The sequence below is a fragment of the Nycticebus coucang genome, chromosome 23, assembly GCF_027406575.1.
Source record: "Nycticebus coucang isolate mNycCou1 chromosome 23, mNycCou1.pri, whole genome shotgun sequence".
NCBI classification, from domain to species: Eukaryota; Metazoa; Chordata; class Mammalia; order Primates; family Lorisidae; genus Nycticebus; species Nycticebus coucang.
Genome location: NC_069802.1, coordinates 9,811,243 through 9,832,735, shown reverse-complemented (window position 1 = coordinate 9,832,735; position 21,493 = coordinate 9,811,243).

The following is a 21,493-nucleotide window of genomic DNA, read 5'->3' as shown; positions in this document are numbered from 1 at the left end:
CCTTTTATCTAACAAACTCTGATAGCTAAGACACTTGAGAAAGATAAAGTGATTCTGTATTATCATTTAAAGTTATTTTTATTTTCATTTTGAGAAGCTAGTGAGGTGTGGAAATGAACACACTGGACTTGTAATGAAAACCCATGGATTTTAAAGTGCTGGGTAACAGTAGGCAGGGGATGTCGCTGAGATGTTACTGCTCACCTGTAAAACACACATAATACATATCCTGCCTCATAAGTTTCAAATACATTAGAGCACAGAAAAATGTACTAAAAGAGTCATAAATTTCCAGAGTTGGCCCTCTTATCCTGCTATGGTTATTTTTGCTATGTGTTTATGGTTGAACCTCCGTGGTTCACCACCTCCCTACATGGACCACAGCCTTAAGCTGACCTAATTATCACAGACCAGACATGTATCACATGTACATATCAATACAATAGGCCTAATTCCTTATTTTAACCACCTCCCTATGTTGACCAGTATGTATCAGTCCCATGGGTGGTCTACTGTAATTTGATAATCATCTGTTTCTACTTTGTCAAAAATGTACCATCTGAAAATATGAGTTTTTATGTATGTGTTCCCTCGGAGTGCCTAAAAGGAATAAAAGAAATGTAAGCATAAAGTAATCTCTCTTTTTTTTTTTTTTGCAGTTTTTGGCCTGGCTGGGCCAAAACCAGCCACCTCCGGCATATGGGACCTGCACCCTACTCCTTTGAGCCACAGGCGCCGCCCTGATCTCTCATTTTATTTTATTTTTATTTTTATTTATTTATTTATTTTATTTATTTATTTATTTATTTTTGCAGTTTGTGGCCGGGGCTGGTTTGAACTCACAATCTCCGGTACATGGGGCTGGTGTCCTACTCCTTTGAGCCACAGGTGCCGCCTATTTTATTTTATTTTTTTGATACAGAGTCTCAAGCTATTCGCCCTGGGTAGAGTGCTATGGCATCACAGCTCACACCAACCTCAAACTCCTGGGCTGAAGCAATTCTCTTGCCTCAGTCTCCCAAGTAGCTGGGACTACAGGCGCCCACCACAATGCCCAGCTATTTGCTGTTGTTGTTGTTGTTGCAGTTGTTATTGTTGTTTAAGCTTGCCAGGGCCAGATTCAAACCAACCAGCCTCAGTGTATATGGCTGGTGCCCTATTCACTGAACTATGGATGCCACCCCTCGTTTTTATTTTTTATAATGAGGGTAGGACTATTACGGCCCACCTAATTCACTTTCTGCATCTATCTCTAACTTGTTTAGCTGTGGATTGATTTATGTCATTATTTTTATTAGAAAGTTGTGGAAGAATTGAGTTAGTTCACAAACTTGGTTTGGTTTGCAGAATATAGTCTGAAGTTGCAAAAAGCCAATCTTAAGTGAGTTAGCAGACAAATAACACTATCAGAACATTTTCAGCTGTGTATGCTATCCCAGGTGGAACCCTTAGCTATTGCTTTGAACAGTTTTACAGGTGTGTTTTATTTATATGTTATGCTCAATCGCAATTCAGTCACATTACTTTGCAATTCAGCACCAATTATCCCCACATACACTGAACTTTGTAATCCAAATTGAACCATCTGTTATGTACATAAAACTGAATTTTTTGAAATGTTTTCAACTGAGAAAAAAGAATGTTTACATTTACTAAAAAATGTGAGTGATTTGCAACAGTCATTTAAAATCTGTTTCTGTAAAGCTGTTGTATATATAGAGAGAGCAAGTGGATTTTGTAGGGTGCTAACTATTCCTTCAAATTATTTATCTCTACAAATGTAAGAGTGATTAGACAACTCTTCAAACAAGTTTCAAAGGACAAGATGTCAACCATAACAGTTTGACTGTTAACAAAAAATATTCCTATATTTGAAGCTCACTTTGAAAACTCTAACACAAACCCGGGAATAAATAAATACAATGCATTATAAGAACAGTCAAAATTAAGGCAGATGCAAAGTGCCATGTGTGCACAGTGGATGACAGAATTAGGGCTTTATTGAAGGGATGATATGGGAAGTCACTTTTTTTTAATTAAGTTTATTTTATTTTTATTTATTTTTATTGTTCTTGTTGTTGCAGTATGGCCAGGGCCACGTTTGAACTTGCCACCCTCGGTATATAGGGCCAGCACCCTATTCACTGAGCCACAGGCACCACCCAGGGAAGTCACTTTTTAAAGTGGACCCTGAGGACAGCAGTCCAGCAGGCACACATGAGAACATGATTTGCTGAGAAAGAGAAATTAATCTTGAGTAAAAATGATCATTAACAGAGAAGCTAGTTTTGTACTTCTCTCAGGGTTGATATTCAATGAAGAAATCCAAGTTGTATTTTTGATATATGGATGTCTCTTTTATTTCAGCCCTGACTGTACACATAGGGCTCTAATAATAATTTCATATTTAGCATATTATAATTTCTTTCTTCCTTGTGTCCCAATCTGCAGGCTTTGCTATTTCCTAAATGATTTAAAGTCCTTTTGACCAAATCATCATCTTATTCTAGAATTTCATCAACTAGACACCACTGTTCACCACTCTTCACTAACCACTGACTGGTTTCCCTGTCAGTGACAACTCATCTGTCTCACTTTATAATAATGCTTGTACTACCTACAGCACTCGCTTTATGGTCAACTCTCGGAGGCAAATGACACTTGTTCACAGCTGTAGTCCTGTTATCTTTACGGATGTCCAGCACACAGCAAAGCATTCAAAACTATTTTAGAAAAGATTGTCTGTGTTTACCTCTCCAACAGATAAAACTTTATATCTTTCCAACTGATAAAAATATCTATTTTTCTATTTTTATTATTAGTTTTTTTTCTTCTCATACTTATCTGGACAGTAATCATTATTAAAAAATAATTTTAACCTAAAATAATCCCTTAAAATCGATTTCTATGACCAAAAGTTTGAGAATCCCTGGTGTAAAATGAATTTTACTTTGTACTAAATCTAACAAACAGATAAGGCAGGCACACATTGTGTTCCCTTGCCATGAATTGTAAAGTTTAAATAGACTCTTTTGGTTAAAAAAAAAAAAAATGGTGGACTGTTACTGTATTTGCTCATTATTTTATTTATTTATTTTTTATTTGTTTTTATTTTTTATTTTTATTTATTTTTTTGTTTTATTTTTTATTAAATCATAACTGTATACATTGATATGATCATGGGGCATCATACACTCGCTTCATAGACCATTTGACACATATTCATCACAATGGTTAACATAGCCTTTCTGGCATTATCTCAGTTACTGTGCCAAAACATTTACATTCTACATTTACCAAGTTTTGTAATTACCCCTGTAAGATGCACCACAGGTGTGATCCCACCAATCTCCCTCCGTCTACCCACCACCTCCCTCCCTCCCCTCCCTTACCCACTTCCCCCTATTGTTAGGTTGTAACTGGGTTATAGCTTTCATGTGAGAGCCCCAAATTAGTTTCATAGTAGGGCTGAGTACATTAGATACTTTTTCTTCCATTCTTGAGATACTTTACTAAGAAGAATATGTTCCAGCTCCATCCATGTAAACATGAAAGAGGTAAAGTCTCCATCTTTCTTTAAGGCTGCATAATGTTCCATGGTGTACACAATTTATTAATCCAACCATGGATCAATGGGCACTTGGGCTGTTTCCATGACTTAGCAATTATGAATTGGGCTGCAATAAACATTCTGGTACAAATATCTTTGTTATGTTGTGATTTTTGGTCTTCTGGGTATATGCCCAGGAGAGGAATTACAGGATTGAATGGCAAATCTATTTTTAGATCTCTGAGTGTTCTCCATATATCTTTCCAAAAGGAATGTATTAATTTGCATTCCCACCAGCAGTGCAAAAGTGTTCCCTTTTCTCCACATCCACGCCAACATCTCTGGTTTTGAGATTTTGTGATATAGGCTAGTCTCACTGGAGTTAGATGATATCTCAAAGTAGTTTTGATTTGCATTTCTCTGATGATTAAAGATGATGAGCATTTTTTCATATGTCTGAAGGCCGTGCACCTGTCTTCTTCAGAGAAGTTTCTCTTCAAGTCCCTTGCCCAGCCTGCGATGGGATCCCTTATTTTTTTCTTGCTGATGCGTTTGAGTTCTCTGTGGATTCTGGTTATTAAACCTTTGTCAGAGATATACCCTACAAATATCTTTTCCCATTCTGAGGGCTGTTTGCTTGCCTTACTTACTGTGTTCTTGGCTATGCAGAAGCTTTTTAGTTTGATCAAGTCCCAGTAGTGTATTTTTGAAGCTGCTTCAATTGCCCCGGGGCGGGGGGGTCCTCCTCATAAAATACTCGCCCAGACCAATTTCTTCAAGGGTTTTCTCTGCACTGTCCTCTAATATTTTTATAGTTTCATGTCTTAAGTTTAAATCTTTAATCCAATGAGAGTCTATCTTAGTTAATGGTGAAAGATGTGGGTCCAGTTTCAGTCTTCTGCAGGTTGCCAGTCAGTTCAGCCAGCACCATTTGTTAAATAGGGAAGCTTTTCCCCACTGAATGTTTTTAATTGGCTTGTCAAAGATCAAATAACGGTAAGTAGCTGGATTCATCTTTTGGTTCTCTATTCTGTTCCAGATATCTACTTCTCTGTTTTTGTGCCAATACCATGCTGTTTTGATCACTATCGATTTGTAGTAAAGTCTGAGGTCTGGTAGTGTGATTCCTCCTGTTTTGTTTTTATTTCTGAGTAATGTCTTGGCTATTCGAGGTTTTTTCTGATTTCATATAAAACGAAGTATTGTTTTTTCAAGATCTTTAAAATATGGCAGTGGAGCTTTAATAGGGAGTGCGTTGAAATTATATATTGCTTTGGGTAGTATGGACATTTTAATAATGTTGATTCTTCCCAGCCATGAGCATGGTATGTTTTTCCATTTGTTAACATTTTCAGCTATTGCTTTTCTTAGAGTTTCATAGTTCTCTTTATAGAGATCTTTCGCATCCTTCGTTAGGTAAATTCCCAAATATTTCATCTTCTTTGGCACTACTGTGAATGGGATAGAGAACTTAACTGCTTTTTCGACTTGACTGTTGTTGGTGTATATAAAGGATACCGATTTATGGATGTTGATTTTGTAACCTGAGACGCTGCTGTATTCCTTGATCAATTCTAGGAGTTTTGTAGTAGAGTCCCTAGAGTTTTCCAGAGACACAATCATATCATCTGCGAAGAGTGAAAGTTTGATCTCTTCTTACCCTATATGGATACCCTTAATCGCCATTTCTTCCCTAATTGTGGTGACTAAAACTTCCATTACAATGTTGAAAAGCAAGGGAGACGATGGGCACCCTTATCTGGTTCCTGATCTGAGTGGAAATTATTCCAATTTAACTCCTTTCCATATGATATTGGCTGTGGGTTTGCTGAAGATCGCCTCTATCAGTTTAAGAAAAGTCCCTTCTAGACCAATTTTCTTGAGTGTTCTGATCATGAAGGTATGCTGGATATTATCAAAAGCTTTTTCTGCATCGATTGAGAGAATCATATGGTCTTTGTTTTTTAATTTGTTTATATGCTGAATTACATTTATAGATTTACATATATTGAACCAGCCTTGAGATCCTGGGATAAAACCGACTTGGTCATGATGCATAATTTGTTTGATGTGTTACTGGATTCTGTTTGTTAGGATCTTGTTGAATATTTTTGCATCTATATTCATTAGTGATATTGGTCTATAATTTTCTTTTCTTGTTGGGTCTTTTCCTGGTTTGGGGATCAGGGTGATGTTTGCTTCATAGAACGTGTTGGGTAGTCTTCCTTCTTTTTCTACATTTTGGAACAGGTTGAGTAATATAGGTACGAATTCCTCTTTAAAGGTTTGGTAGAATTCTGATGTGAAACCATCTGGTCCCAGGCTTTTCTTTTTAGGGAGGTTTTGTATAGTTGATGCTATTTCTGAACTTGATATGGGCCAGTTCAACATTTCCACTTGATTCTGGCTAAGTCTTGGAAGGTGGCGTGCTTCCAAGTATCGGTCAATTTCCTTCAGATTTTTATATTTCTGAGAATAAAGTTTCTTGTAATATTCATTAAGGATTTTTTGGATTTCTGAGCAGTCTGTTGTTATTTCGTCTTTGTTGTTTCTGATTGATGAGATTAGAGATTTTACACTTTTTTTTCTAATTATGTTGGCCAGAGGTTTATCTATTTTATTGACCTTTTCAAAAAATCAGCTTTTTGATTTATTGGTCTGTTGTATTATTCTTTTGTTTTCAATTTCATTAAATTCTGCTCTAATTTTGGTTATTTCTTTTCTTCTACTGGGTTTGCAGTTGGAATGTTCTTCCTTTTCCAGTTGCTTGAGATGTCCCCTTAAGTTGTTAACTTCCTCTCTTTCCATTCTCTTGAGGAAGGCTTGCAGTGCTATAAATTTCCCTCTTAGAACTGCCTTTGCGGTGTCCCAGAGGTTCTGATAGTTTGTGTCTTAATTGTTGTTTTGTTCCAAAAAATTGGCGATTTCTTTCTTTATCTCATCTCTGACTCAGCTATCATTCAGCATAAGGTTATTTAACTCCCATGTTTTTGTATTCAGATTCCTGTTGTTACTCAATTCAAGTTTTATTCCATGATGGTCCGAGAAGATGCATGGAATAATTTCTATTCCTTTAAATTTACTGAGGTTAGACTTGTGACCTAAAATGTGGTCGATTTTGGAGTAAGTTCTATGGGCTGATGAGAAGTATGTGTATTCAGTTTTGTTGGGATGAAATGTTCTATAGATGTCAGCTAAATCTAAATATTGGATGGTTAGGTTTAAATCTAAGATTTCTTTGCTCAGCTTCTTGCTGGAGGATCGATCCAACACTGCCAAAGGAGTGTTGAAATCTCCGACGATTATGGAGCTGGAGGAAATCAAGTTACTCATGTCTGTTAGAGTTTCTCTTATAAATTGAGGTGCATTCTGGTTGGGTGCATAGATATTAATAATTGAGATCTCATCATATTGAGTATTACCCTTAACAAATATGAAGTGACCATTCTTGTCCTTCCTTACTTTTGATGGTTTAAAGCCTACTGTATCTGCAAATAAAATTGCAACACCTGCTTTTTTCTGATTACCATTTGCCTGAAATATGGATGACCATCCTTTCACCCTGAGTCTGTATTTGTCTTTTAAGTTAAGATGTGACTCTTGTATGCAACAAATATCTGGCTTGAGTTTTTGTATCTAGTCAGCTAACCTATGCCTCTTTAGAGGACAGTTTAAGCTGTTCACATTAATGGAGAATATTGTTAAGTCTGGTGGAATTTTGGGTATCGAGTTTTTCAAAAGTCCAGTGGACATTTTTAATCCTTTCACCAGTGTGGAAGTTGGAGTTTGATCCGAAGTTTTTGAGTGAGTTTACTTTTGTGGTATAGGATTGGGTTGGTCATGGTGGAGGATAGGTCTGAGAATATCCTGAAGAGCTGGTTTACTTATGGCAAATTTTTTCAACATATGAATGTCATTGAAGTATTTAATTTCTGCATCATAAATGAAACTCAGTTTAGCTGGATACAAGATCCAGGGTTGAAAGTTATTTTGCTTTAGGAGATTAAAAGTCGATGACCACCCTCTTCTGGCTTGAAAAGTTTCAGCAGAGAGACTGCAATTATTCTAATATTCTTTCCTTTCTACATAATGGTTTTCTTTTGCCGGGCTGCTTTGAGAATCTTCTCTTTCATATTAACTTTAGTGAAGCCAATTATGATATGCCTGAGGGATGACTTATTGGGGTTGAATTGTGCTAGGGTTCTGAAGCTGTCTGCTATCTGAATTTCAGATTCTTTTGGCATGTCTGGAAAATTTTCTTTGATAATTTTATGCAGAAGGGCCTCTGTGCCCTTCGAGGCCACTTCATCATTCTCCGAAATCCCAATTATTTGTATATTGCTTTTCTTTGAATTATCTGAGAGTTCTCTGAGTGAGTGGTCCGTTTTTGCTCTCCATTTCTCTTCCTCTTTGAGAGATTGGTAGTGTTCGAAGACTTTATCTTCAATGTCAGAAATCCTTTCTTCTGCTTGCTCCATTCTGTCCTGAGAGATTCTATGTATTTTTCATATCTTTGAGGGCTGTAAATTCTTGCTTCAGTGTGTCTAAGTCTTTGGTGGTTTTCTCTTTAAACTCGTTAAATTCTTGAGACAACTTTTGAATTTCTCCTCGAATTCCTAATTCCATTTTATTAATCTTGTCTGCAATCCAAATTCTGAATTCAATTTCTGACATCTCAGCCAGTTGTTTATGAATGGGATCTTCAATCACATCTGCTGTATCTTTTCTTGGGGGGGTTTATCTATTCTGGTTATTCATGTTACCAGAGTCTTTCCGCTGATTCCGCCCCATGGTTATTTTACTCCCTTTGATTTTTCCCCTGGGGCTTTATTGAGGGCCCGTACAGTGTTGTGGCCTGAGAAACTGGGGCCCTGTCTTGTGTGGTGAGGCGAAGTGGTTCTGTCTTGTTTTCAGTTGGTTTCTATTCGTTCCTATTGTAACATTTACTCTGGCTTGAAGTCTCAGCTGTGTGGAAAAACCAGTAATTAAGTCACCCTGCCCGCCCACCTCTGACACCAATTTGAAAAGGAAAAGGAAAATCAAACCTTCCTACAACCACATACCCTGGGCACCGCCTGAAAAGTCCTCAGTCTATTAGTTCAGTTCAAAAGGTCTAAATCGATTGTCTCAATCGACACCTGTCTTGGGTGGGAGAGTTCAAGAGGTCTCTGGGAACTGGATCACAGGGGTCTGGTGACTCCTCTGATATGGCTTACTGCAGTGCTGCGTGGAGTCAGGAGAAGCCACCTAGCAAATAGTTTAGTCTGGGAAGGTTGATGTCTCCTTCCCCACTTTGCCCCTCCGTTGGACCCAGTCACTGGTATCTCTGCAGATGGCTAACCCAGTTGCCTGTAGTGAACAGATACTCCAGGGGTTTGCACCTGCCTGAATTGCAAGGAAGTCTGCCAGGCCCCTTCAGTCTGCCGCTATCTAGCAGGAGGAGATTGGGCCTGACATCTTTGAGTGCTTGATGCAGGTGGTGGGAGGGAGATGTTCACTCAGGATTAGCCCCGTCCCTGATTGATGTTGCTCACAGAACAGAACAGACAACTTTGTGGGATTCTGTCTCTGTTTCTGCTAAAATCGCCTAGAGAAGACGGGCTGTTCTGTGTTCAAACATCTGTGCTGCTGGAGGTTTGTGTCTGATTACGTCTCTGAGTTGGCCCTGCCCTGGAAGCTTCCCGGATTTGTGAGCAGTGTCAGGCAAATCTATTGCTCACTGGTGGCCTCCTCTGGTTGCCCAGGGAGACAGGGGGTGTGGCTTCAGAATATCCAGAAGTGAGCCGTTTTGCTTTTGTTTGCGTCCTTGTGATCACAGCTTGCCTCAGCAGTGTTGATGTGCGTTCTTCAACCTTCTCTCTTGGTGCAGCTGAAATCCACCAGGATACTTACTAAATTCCTGTCCCTTAACTCTCCTTCTGGACGGGAGTCTCTGTTGAAAGCTGGCTTCAGTCTGCCATCTTGTCTCTCCCCTGCTCATTATTTTAATTGAAATTATTTTATTCTCTCTTTTCACACGGGTCCTTTTAACTCTGCTGCTCAGGTTTATTCAAGTCTTCCATTTATATTTCTATAGCTTGATCAGTATCACCTTTTTGTTTTTGTACAGATACACACGTTTGGAAAATTAAGTTTGAGAACTTATTCTAGAAAAAGTGCAACATACCTCATTGCTGAATATCATGACCTTAGTCATGCTGCTATCTATAGCACTTTTTCTAGGATGAGTTCATGAACTTAATTGTACAACCACATATATTTGTGTGTGTGGGGGATAGGTGATTATTTACTCAAAGTCTGTGAAGTACAGTCTATGAGGCAGCAGGGCTCCCATGCCTGGGGAGACGTTCAGGGAACAAGCCCCAACTGCTGCTTCTTTGACAACAAACATTCTTCTCTCTTCTGCCAGAAGACCCATAGCCCCTGCATACTTTCTCTTTTATCTTGCTGGCAAGAACACAGCTTTTCCTCCCTAATGTTAATCTTTACCTCATGTGCTAAGATTTATGTCATTTAGCAACCTTGTTTAGATACTATATAATAAAGTTGTTTCCACAGTTCAGGGCTGGCTGCAGTCGCAGCTGCTCCACCCTACCGTTCTTTGTTCCTTATGTGTTTTATTTCCTCATTCCCCACCATCCCCACATGGTTCATTCCTTCTCATGCTGGTTTGTGAAGAAAGTCCTTCTCAATTTATACATTCTTTAAGCAGTTTATATTTTACTGTTACCAACATTTAATAAGTGCAATACTCTCTCCCAAAACATTCCAAAATTATGTTTCCTCCTTTTTAATTTATTTTTTATTTCAGAATGTTAGGAGGCACATGTTTTTGTTTACATGCTTTGTTTTTGTACAGAATGAGTCAAAGTTATACATGTAAGTGTGTCCTTCACCCAGATAGTAAATTTTATAATTTCTGGAAAATGAAACATGCATGCAACTATAGTTGTTTTTCTTTCTCTTCAATTTTTCCTTGATTTCCTCTAATAGTGCAACCTGATAAGCATTCTCACCTGTAACACAGCAGCCTGCAAACATAGCTAGACCATTGTAAAATGCATATTTCCTGCTTCCTGTGACAATTTTTTTAATTTCACAAAACTCTATTTATAGACAATTAAAATACTAAACGTTGAGAATGATGAAATACAAGACAGAATGCAGATAATAATTTTAGCTTTTTCATTTTAGTAAAATGGCATTGCTGACTTCTCAAAGGCTGAGCACAATGCTGTGTGCCTCCTCCAGGCACAACATTCACCACGTTGCGTTTTTGTACTTTCATTTCCTTCTTTTTTTATTTACCTTCACTATCAGACTATATGCATTTTGAGTTCATAGATTATATTTTCTTCATCATTTAACTCCACATCCCAGTACGGATTTTGGAATATAGACAGAATTCTGTAAATGTTAACAGATTCCATTAGCAAATGATGAACTGATAAAATAAAATCCATATAATCCAATGTCAGAGACAAGACCATTATGTCATATTTGTTAGGCTTTTATTTTCTGAAACTTTCTCTGGCTCCTTTTGGGTTTACCTGCCTGTGGCAAGGACCTGAGAAGTGCACAGGAAGCCCTTGAACACAATCTCAGCAGCCAGATACTGGGCAAAAGACACACACTGCTTTCACTGTGAAGGGCCCTATAAACTAAACAGAAGTGTCCCATCAAATAAGCATTCATATTTTTGCTTTGAGAGTAATTGAAATTAGATATGAATGACTCTTGGGTTTATTTTATAGTTTTGCTAAATAAGTTTTCTCAGGTAACCAACAACTCTGTGTGCACCTTTCTCTCATGCCTGTTCTAATCGTACTGCTTTGCCCAAGGTGCTGGTTTTCTTTCTTTTAGTCACCTGTGTGGACTACCAACTTGCAACAACATCATCTTTTTTTAAATAATTATTAAGCAGATAGTATGTGAGAATTATTGTAGTACATACTATGAAATGATTGGGGAGGAAAGGTTGGCTCCTAACTTTAAATCAGCCTCCTTAACCTCAAAGGGATATTATAAAAACCTTGAGAAATTTAGAAGTCCCCAAGCCCAGTCCATTTTCTTGACCAATTAAATTGAAATATCAGGTGGTTTAATTCTTTGATCAGCATTTTTAAATCCCAAGTAATTTTAATGTTCAGCTGAATTTGAGAGCCCCCAGGTAATGGAAAAAGGGTAAAAATTAACATCTTACATCCAGTATCTTTTAACTGAAATTGTAGACCATAAGTCTCAATGCAAGCTTTACATATACTCTACCTCTCTGCTATTCATCACGAGAGTTAGACCAAAGGGGCCGAGATAGCGATAGCTCTTCTATTAGGTAAAAAGCACAAAACTTTATGACAAGAAAATGAAAATTATTTTAATAACTGGTGTTATTATTTTCACTGTATCACATAAAACTGTAAATGATATGTTAAGATGATGTATTGGTAATTAAAAGAAAATTATATTTCTCACACTCTGAACACTTCTGACACCAAATGTGTGGGGCTTTTCCACACCTGAATATTCTCCAATTCTCTGCAGACACTAACTAGGTGTTCTGCAATTCAATCCACTTGGAGTTAGCATCAGATCCCACGGAGTAAGCACCCAGTCCCACAAGACTGCCCCCTCTTTAAATACCAAACAACATCCAGGCATCCCTTCTGACTGACTAGCAATAAATCAGGGTTCCCACAACCCACTTGTCAGGTTTGATAACTTGCTAGAATGCTCACCAAACTCAAGTAAACACTTTACTTAGGTTTACTAGTTCATTATAAAGGATACAATACATGAACAGCAAAATGGAAGAGAAGTTCAGGGCAGTGGATGGTGGTGGTGGTGGGAGTGTCAGGGAGCTTCCATGCTCTCTCCAGGAATGCGACTTTCCCAGTTTCTCACTGTCTTAAGTTCCCCAAGTTCCATTGTTAAAGGTTTTCATGGACATTCTTTCAAATAGGCATAATTGATTAAAGCATTGGTCAGTGAAGACAACACAATCTTCTCTCCCTGGAGGCTGGGGATGAAAGTGAACATTTCAACCACCTAATCACATAGTTGGCTGGTCTGGCAACCATCCCGTCTTAAAGCTACTTAGGGACCCCCAACCATTAACTCAGCATTAACTCAAGCATGGTTGAAAGAGGACTTACTATGAATAAGAAAAGATGCTTTACTCATCTCTATCATTTAAAAAATTAAAAGGATTTTAGAAGCTCTGCACCTGCTATTGGACAGCAGAGGCTAAAATATATATTTCTTTTTTTTTTTTTGGAGAGACAGAGTCTCACTTTATGGCCCTTGGCAGAGTGCCGTGGCCTCACACAGCTCACAGCAACCTGCAACTCCTGGGCTTAAGCAATTCTCTTGCCTCAGCCTCCCGAGTAGCTGGGACTACAGGCACCCACCACAATGCCCGGCTATTTTTTGGTTGCAGTTTGGCCAGAGCCGGGCTTGAACCTGCCACCCTCGGTATATGGGGCCGGTGCCCTACCGACCGAGCCACAGGCGCTGCCCTAAAATATACATTTCTTATTAGGATACAGTAATATACTTGGAGAGGACAGTAACAAGATAAAAACAGAGGGGCAGAGACAAAATGGCTGACTGAAGCCATCTTTCCACAGAGGCTCCCGTCCAGAAGGAGAGTTAAAGGACAGAAACTTAGCAAGTAACCTAGTGGATTAGAGCTGCACCAAGAGAGAAGGTAGAAGAATGCACATCAACCCTGCTGAGGAGAACTGCGACCCCAAGGATACAAACAACAGGTACAAAATCCATCACCAAGTGGATGGGAGTCCCCTCCCCCATGAGAATGGCTCGGAGTGTCCCACAAACAAACGAGCAGAGTTCAAAGGTCCTCCCACTACACTCTACGGCAGAGACCCTCTAAAAACTGGACCTACCTCCCCTCTAGGGTGCTACGGCGTTCTCCTGCCAGGCATAAAACTGTATATATTCTCTACCTGCAATTCTGAGCTCCCAGCACTCCCCTCCACTCTTATGCTGAGGTCGGAGGCCTTCCCCTCAGGAGTCCAGATTCTTGGGTGATTTCTCAAGGGGTGTGGACAGGGCCTAGACTGCAGCTGGTCAGTGCTTATTCTGCGGCACGGGAGTGAGGAGAGGATGGTTGGCTGAGAGGGAACCACACGGGAGCAGCGGTGCCCCCAGGCACAGAATAACAGCCGTTTTTTGGCAACAATATGGCTCACTCCTGGATATTCCAAAGCCACACCACCTGTTTCCCTGGGCAACCAGAGGAGGCTGGCCATCTTCCCAGGTGGCAACCACCATGGAATTAATCTGGGACAGAAACACAGATCCCATGAGCAAAGGGTTTGCCTGAGGTGGCACTGGCCTCGGTGGAGTGCGGGGACTAGAAATGCAAGAGTAGAGGGCGGCGCCTGTGGCTCAGTCGGTGAGGCGCTGACCCCATATACTGAGGGTGGCAGGTTCAAACCCGGCCCCGGCCAAACTGCAACCAAAAAAATAGCCAGGCATTGTGGCGGGCGCCTGTAGTCCCAGCTACTCGGGAGGCTGAGGCAAGAGAATCGCCTAAGCCCAGGAGTTGGAGGTTGCTGTGAGCTGTGTGAGGCCACGGCACTCTACCGAGGGCCATAAAGAGAGACTCTGTCTCTACAAAAAAAAAAAAAAAAAAAAAGAAAAGAAACGCAAGAGTAGAACTGGAAATACTCATGGCAAGGCTAACCCAGAGGACCGATTTACTGAGCATAAGACACACACCCGGCCATCAGGGGATCATCAGCCTAAAGACAAAGTAAGGCAAGAGGCTAGAACTAACAGCTAACCAAATACAAACCTGCAGGAGCAAAGACAGGGCCCAAGGTGCAGGCTCTAGGAACTCAAAACAGCTTCTCTTTTGCAGGGGAATTTAGCAGGAACAGAAACAAATTCCCACAAAGTTGTTCTGTTCTGTTTTGTCAGTAACATCAATCAGGGGTGGGGCTGGAACTGAGTGAACATCCCCCAGCCTCCATCAAGCACCCAAGGTTGTCAGGCCTCACCTCTCCCTGCTGGATAGAGGCAGAGTGCAGCAGCTTGGCCGAGCAGAAATAGATTTCCTTGTGATTCAGGCAGGTGCAAACCCCTGGAGTATCTGTTCACTACAAGCAACTGGGTCAGCCAACTGCAGGGCTATCAGTGACTGGGTATGATAGAGGTGCAAGGTGGGGAAGGAGGCATAAACCTTCCCAGACTAATCTATTTGCTGGGTGGGTCCTCCTGACATCATGGAGCACCGGAGCAAGCCACATGTGAGTTGTCACCAGACCCTTGCGATCCAGTTGCCAGAGACCTTTTAAACTCTCCCACCTGAGATAGGTGCTGACTGAGAAAATTGACTTGGACCCTTTGAACTGGGCCAACTGCCCGAGGACTATTCAGGGTGCCCTGGGTGTGTGGTTGTGGGAAGGTTTGATTTTCCTTTTCCAATTGTTGCCTGTGGAAGGCAGAATAACTTAATTGCTGGTATTTCTCCACAGCTGAGACTTCACCCCAGAGTAACTGTTTCACTAGAGTCGAAAAGAGACCAGCTGAAAATAAGACAGAACCACTTAGCCCCACCACACCAAACAGGTCCCCAGTTTCTCAGGCCATAGCACTGTACGGGTCCCCAACTAAGCTCAAGGGGAAAAATCAAATGGTCTAAAACAATCAAGGGGCGGAATCAGTGGAAAAACTCTGATAACATGAATAACCAGAATAGATCAACCCCTCCAAGGAAAGATATGGCAGATGTAAATTAAGATCCCATTCATAAACAGCTGGCCGAGATGTCAGAAATCGAATTCAGAATTTGTATTGCAAACAAGATTAATAAAATGGAGGAAACTTTGGAATTAGAAATTCAAGGAGCAATTCAAAAGTCGGAATTAGGAATTCGAGGAGAAATTCAAAACTTGTCTCAAGAATTTAACGACTTTACAGACAAAACCACCAAAGACTTAGACACACTGAAGCAAGAATTTGCAGCCCTCAAAGATATGAAAAATACAGTAGAATCCCTCAGTAACAGAGTGCAACAAGCAGACGAAAGGATTTCTGACATTGAAGACAAAGCTTTTGAACATTCCCAAACTCTCAAAGAGGAAGAGAAATGGAGAGCAAAAATGGATCATTCTGTCAGAGAGCTCTGGGATAATTCAAAGAAGGCTAATATCCACCTCATAGGGAATCCCTGAAAGTGATGAAGTAGTCTCACAAGGCACAGAGGCCCTTCTCCATAAAATTATGAAAGAGAATTTCCAGACATGTCAAGAGATTCTGAAATTCAGATAGCAGACAGTTTCAGAACCCCAGCATGACACAATCCCAATAAGACATCCCCTAGGCATATCATAATTAACTTCACTAAAGTTAATATGAAGGAGAAAATTCTGAAAGCAGCCAGACGTAAGAAATGCATTACCTACAAAGGGAAGAATATTAGAATGGCTGCAGATCTTTCTGCTGAAACTTTTCAAGCCAGAAGAGGGTGATCATCGACTTTTAATCTCCTAAAGCAAAATAACTTTCAACCCCGGATCCTGTATCCAGCTAAACTGAATTTCATTTATGATGGAGAAATTAAATACTTTAATGACACTCATATGTTGAAGAAATTTGCCATAACCAAACCAGCTCTTCAGGATATCCTCAGACCTATCCTCCATAATGGCCAGCCCAATCCTCTACCACAAAAGTAAACTCACTCACAAACTTTTGATCAAACTCCAAATTCCACAGTGGCGAAAGGATTAAAAATGTCCACTGGACTTTCGAAAAACTCTACACCCAAAATTTTACCAGACTTATCAATATTCTCCATTAATGTGAACAGCTTAAACTGTCCCCTAAAGAAGCACAGGTTAGATGACTGGATACAAAAACTCAAGCCAGATATTTGCTGCATGCAAGAGTCACATGTTACTTTAAAAGATAAATACAGACTCAGGGTGAAAGGATGGTTGTCCATATTTCAGGCAAATGGTAATCAGAAAAAAGCAGGTGTTCCAATTGTGTTTGCAGACACAATAGGTTTAAACCAACAAAAGTATGGAAGGATGAGAATGGTCACTTCATATTTGTTAAGGGTAATACTCAATATGATGAGATTTCAAATATTAATATTTATGCACTCAACCAGAATGCACCTCATTTATAAGAGAAACTCTAACAGACATGGGCAACTTGATTTCCTCCAGCTTCATAATAGTTGGAGATTTCAACACTCCTTTGGAAGTGTTGGATTGATCCTCCAATAAGAAGCTGAGCAAAGAAATTTTAGATTTAAACATAGCCATCCAACATTTGGATTTAGCAGACATCTACAGAACATTTTATCCAAACAAAACTGAATACACATATTCCCATCAGCACATGGAATATACCCCTAAATCAATCACATCTTAGGTCACAAGTCTAACCTCAGTAAATTTAAAAGAATAGAAATTATTCCTTGCATCTTCTCAGACCACCATGGAATAAAAGTTGAACTCAGTACCAACAAAAATCTGCATACTCATACAAAAACATGTATTTAAATAACCTTATGCTGAATGATAGCTGGTGTCAGAGATGAGATTAAGAAGAAAATTGCCAAATTTTTGGAACAAAATGACAATGAAGACACGAATTATCAGAACCTCTGGGATACCGCAAAGGCAGTCATAAGAGAAAAATTTATAGCACTGCAAGCCTTCCTCAAGAGAACAGAAAGAGAGGAAGTTAACAACTTAATGGGACATCTCAAGCAACTGGAAAAGGAAGAACATTCAAACCCCAAACCCAGTAGAAAAAAAGAAATAACCAAAATTAGAGCAGTATTAAATGAAATTGAAAGCAAAAGAATTATACAACAGACCAATAAATCAAAAAGTTGGTTTTTTGAAAAGGTCAATAAAATAGATAAACCTTTGGCTAACCTAAACAGGAAAAAAAAGAGTAAAATCTCTAATCTCATCAATCAGAAACAACAAAGACAAAATAACAACAGACTCCTCAGAAATTAAAAAAATCCTTAATAAACATTACAAGAACCTTTATTCTCAGAAATATGAAAATCTGAAGGAAATTGACCAATATTTGGAAGCATGTCACCTTCCAAGACTTAGCCAGAATCAAGTGAAAATGTTGAACAGGCCAATATCAAGTTCTGAAATAGCATCAAGCATACAAAATCTCCCTAAAAAGAAAAGCCCGGGACCAGATGGCTTCACTCCAGAATTCTACCAAAGCTTTAAAGAGGAACTAATACCTATATTACTCAACCTGTTCCAAAATGTAGAAAAAGAAGGAAGACTACCCAACAGATTCTATGAAGTAAACATCACCCTGATCCCCAAACCAGGAAAAGACCCAACAAGAAAAGAAAATTATAGACCAATATCACTAATGAATATAGATGCAAAAATATTCAACAAGATCCTAACAAACAGAATCCAGCAACACATCAAACAAATTATACATCATGACCAAATTGGTTTCATCCCAGGGTCTCAAGGCTGGTTCAATATACGTAAATCGATAAGTATAATTCAGCACATAAACAAATTAAAAAAAAAAGACCATATGATGCTCTCAATTGATGCAGAAAAAGCTTTTGATAATATCCAGCATCCCTTCATGATCAGAACACTTAAATAATTGGTATAGAAGGGACATTTCTTAAATTGATAGAGGCCATCTACAGCAAACCCACAGCCAATATCATATTGAAAGGAGTTAAATTGAAATCATTTCCACTCAGATCAGGAACCAGACAAGGCTACCCATTGTCTCCACTGCTCTTTAACATTGTAATGGAAGTTTTAGCCATTGCAATTAGGGAAGATAAGGCAATCAAGGGTATCCATATAAGGTCAGAAGAGATCAAACTTTCACTCTTTGCAGATGATATGACAGTATATCTGGAAAACACCAGGGATTCTACTACAAAACTCTTAGAAATGATCAAGGAATACAGCAGTGTCTCAGGTTACAGAATCAACATCCATAAATTGGTAGCCTTTATATATACCAACAATAGTCAAGCTGAAAAAACAGTTAAGGACTGTATTCCATTCACAGTAGTGCCAAAGAAGATGAAATATTTGGGAGTTTATCTAACAAAGGATGTGAAAGATCTCTATAAAGAGAACTATGAAAGTCTAAGAAAAGAAATAGCTGAAAAATGTTAACAAATGGAAAAACATACCATGCTCATGCCTGGGAAGAATCAACATCGTTAAAATATCCATACTACACAAACCAATATGCAATTTTAATGCAATCCCTATTAAAGCTCCATAGTCATACTCTAAAGATCTTGAAAAAAATAATACTTCGTTTTATATGGAATTAGAAAAAAACCTTTAATAGCAAGACATTACTCAGAAATAAAAACAAAGCAGGAGGAATCACACTACCAGACCTCAGACTATACTATAAATCGATAGTGATCAAAACAGCATGGTACTGGCACAAAAACAGAGAAGTAGAAGCCTGGAACAGAATAGAGAACCAAAAGATGAATCCAGCTACTTACCGTTATTTGATCTTTTTGACAAGCCAATTAAAAACATTCAGTGGGGAAAAGATTCCCTATTTAACAAATGATGCTGGGTGAACTGGCTGGCAATCTGTAGAAGACTGATACTGGACCCACACCTTTCACCATTAACTGAGATAGAGTCTCACTGGATTAAAGATTTAAACTTAAGACACAAAACTATAAAAATACTAGAAGAGAGTGCAGGGAAAACCCTTGAAGAAATAGGTCTGGGTGAGTATTTTATGAGAAGGACCCTCTGGGCAATTGAAGCAGCTTCAAGAATACTCTACTGGGGACCTGATCAAACTAAAAAGCTTGTGCACAGCCAAGAATACAGTAAGCTAAGCAAGCAAACAGCCCTCAGAATGAGAGAAGATATTTGCAGGTTATGTCTCCGACAAAGGTTTAATAACCAGAATCCACAGAGAACTCAAACGTATAAGCAAGAAAATAACAAGTGATCCCATCGCAGGCTGGGCAAGGGACTTGAAGAGAAACTTCTCTGAAGAAGACAGGAGCATGGCCTACAGACATATGAAAAATTCTCATCATCTTTAATCATCAGAGAAATGCAAATCAAAACTACTTTGAGATATCATCTAACTCCAGTAAGATTAGCCCATATCACAAAATCCCCAAAGCGTGGATGTGGAGAAAAGGGAACACATCTGCACTGCTGGTGGGAATGAAAATTAATACATTCCTTTTGGAAAGATGTTTGGAGAACACTTAGAGATCTAAAAATAGATCTGCCATTCAATCCTGTAATTCTTCTACTAGGTATGTACCCAGAAGTGCAAAAATCACATCATAACAAAGATATTTGTACCAGAATATTTATTGAAACCCAATTCATAATTGCTAAGTCATGGAAACAGCCCAAGTGCCCATTGATCCATGAATGGATTAATAAATTGTGGTATATGTACACCATGGAATATTATGCAGCCTTAAAGAAAGATGGAAACTTTATCTCTTTCATGTTTACATGGATGGAGCTGGAAAATATTCTTCTTAGTAACGTATCTCAAGAATGGAAGAAAAAGTACCCAATGTACTCAGCCATACTATGAAACTAATTTATGGCTTTCACATGAAGCTATAAGCCAGTTATAAGTTAAGAATGGGGGAAGTGGGAAACGGAGGGGAAGGAGGGGGGAGGATGGGCGGAGGGAGGGTGATTGGTGGGTTTACACCTGCGGTGCATCTTACAAGGGTACATGTGAAACTTACTAAATGTAGAATATAAATGTCTTAACACAATAACTAAGAAAATGCCAGGAAGACTATGTTAACCAGTGTGATGAAAATGTGTCAAACGGTCTATAAAATCAGTGTATGGTGCCCCATGATGTCATTAATGTACACAGCTATGATTTAATAATAAAAATAAAAAAGAAAGAGAGAAAAAATGCAATTACTAGGAACTAAGAAATGTCAATACTAGTAGACCATTCTATCAAGCGTATTGATTTTCAATGAAAAGTAGAGAATGTTAACACAATAAGAATCATGTAGATGGAAGGGTGGTTTTAGAAATTAAATATGTCGTCTTTATTTGTATATATGTCTTTCCCAATCACATAATTATATCTATCCATCTGCACACAGGTATTTTAATTATCTCTTTTATTTGCTCTTTGCCCATACTAACAGGAATGCTGTTATATTCCCAGAGTACTTTGTATTGATCCAAATGATATTCTTGTGTTTTGTATTTGTTTTCTTTTCATATATATTTTCCAAATGTTTTTTAAACCCCGAGAACAAGCTCTTTTATTTTTCTCAGCAACTATAGAAACTAACCAGAGATTAATAAATGTCCAGTGAATCAGTTAATTATTTCTCATTTATTTTAATAGTAATTACGTATCTCATATGCCCTACTCCAGGTAGTGAGCTACACTACAAAAAAATGGAAAAAAAATGCTTTTGCTCTCTAAAGACATGGTGTTCTATAGCAAAATTTAAAAATAAAAGAAAGATGGTAAAAGTACCCATAAATGCATAAAAGGCTTTTAAAATACACAAATGAGTACAATGCAACATTGAGTCCAGAAATCAGGGAACCAGAAATAGACCTCATGTTCACAAGGCAGCTTTAAGGAGCAGATCATAGTAATCATCTCAAATCAATTCTATGCCTGTAACAAAGAGAGTGGTGTCTAGGCAGAGACAGAGTAGGCAAGAAGAACTTATAACCACCAACCAGATGATAGACTCCTAGACTGATAAAAGAATGTGGAAATGAGGCAGCAGTATCATCACCATTTACCATCTGCTCCCCTCCGTGTATGGCTGAATGAAAAATAAATGAATTGAGATAACTCCCTGAACCTTAAGTCTGGGACTCTTGCATGGTTCTTCCACTTAATGGCACAACTCAAGCACCAATTGCTTCCATGGGGAAGTTT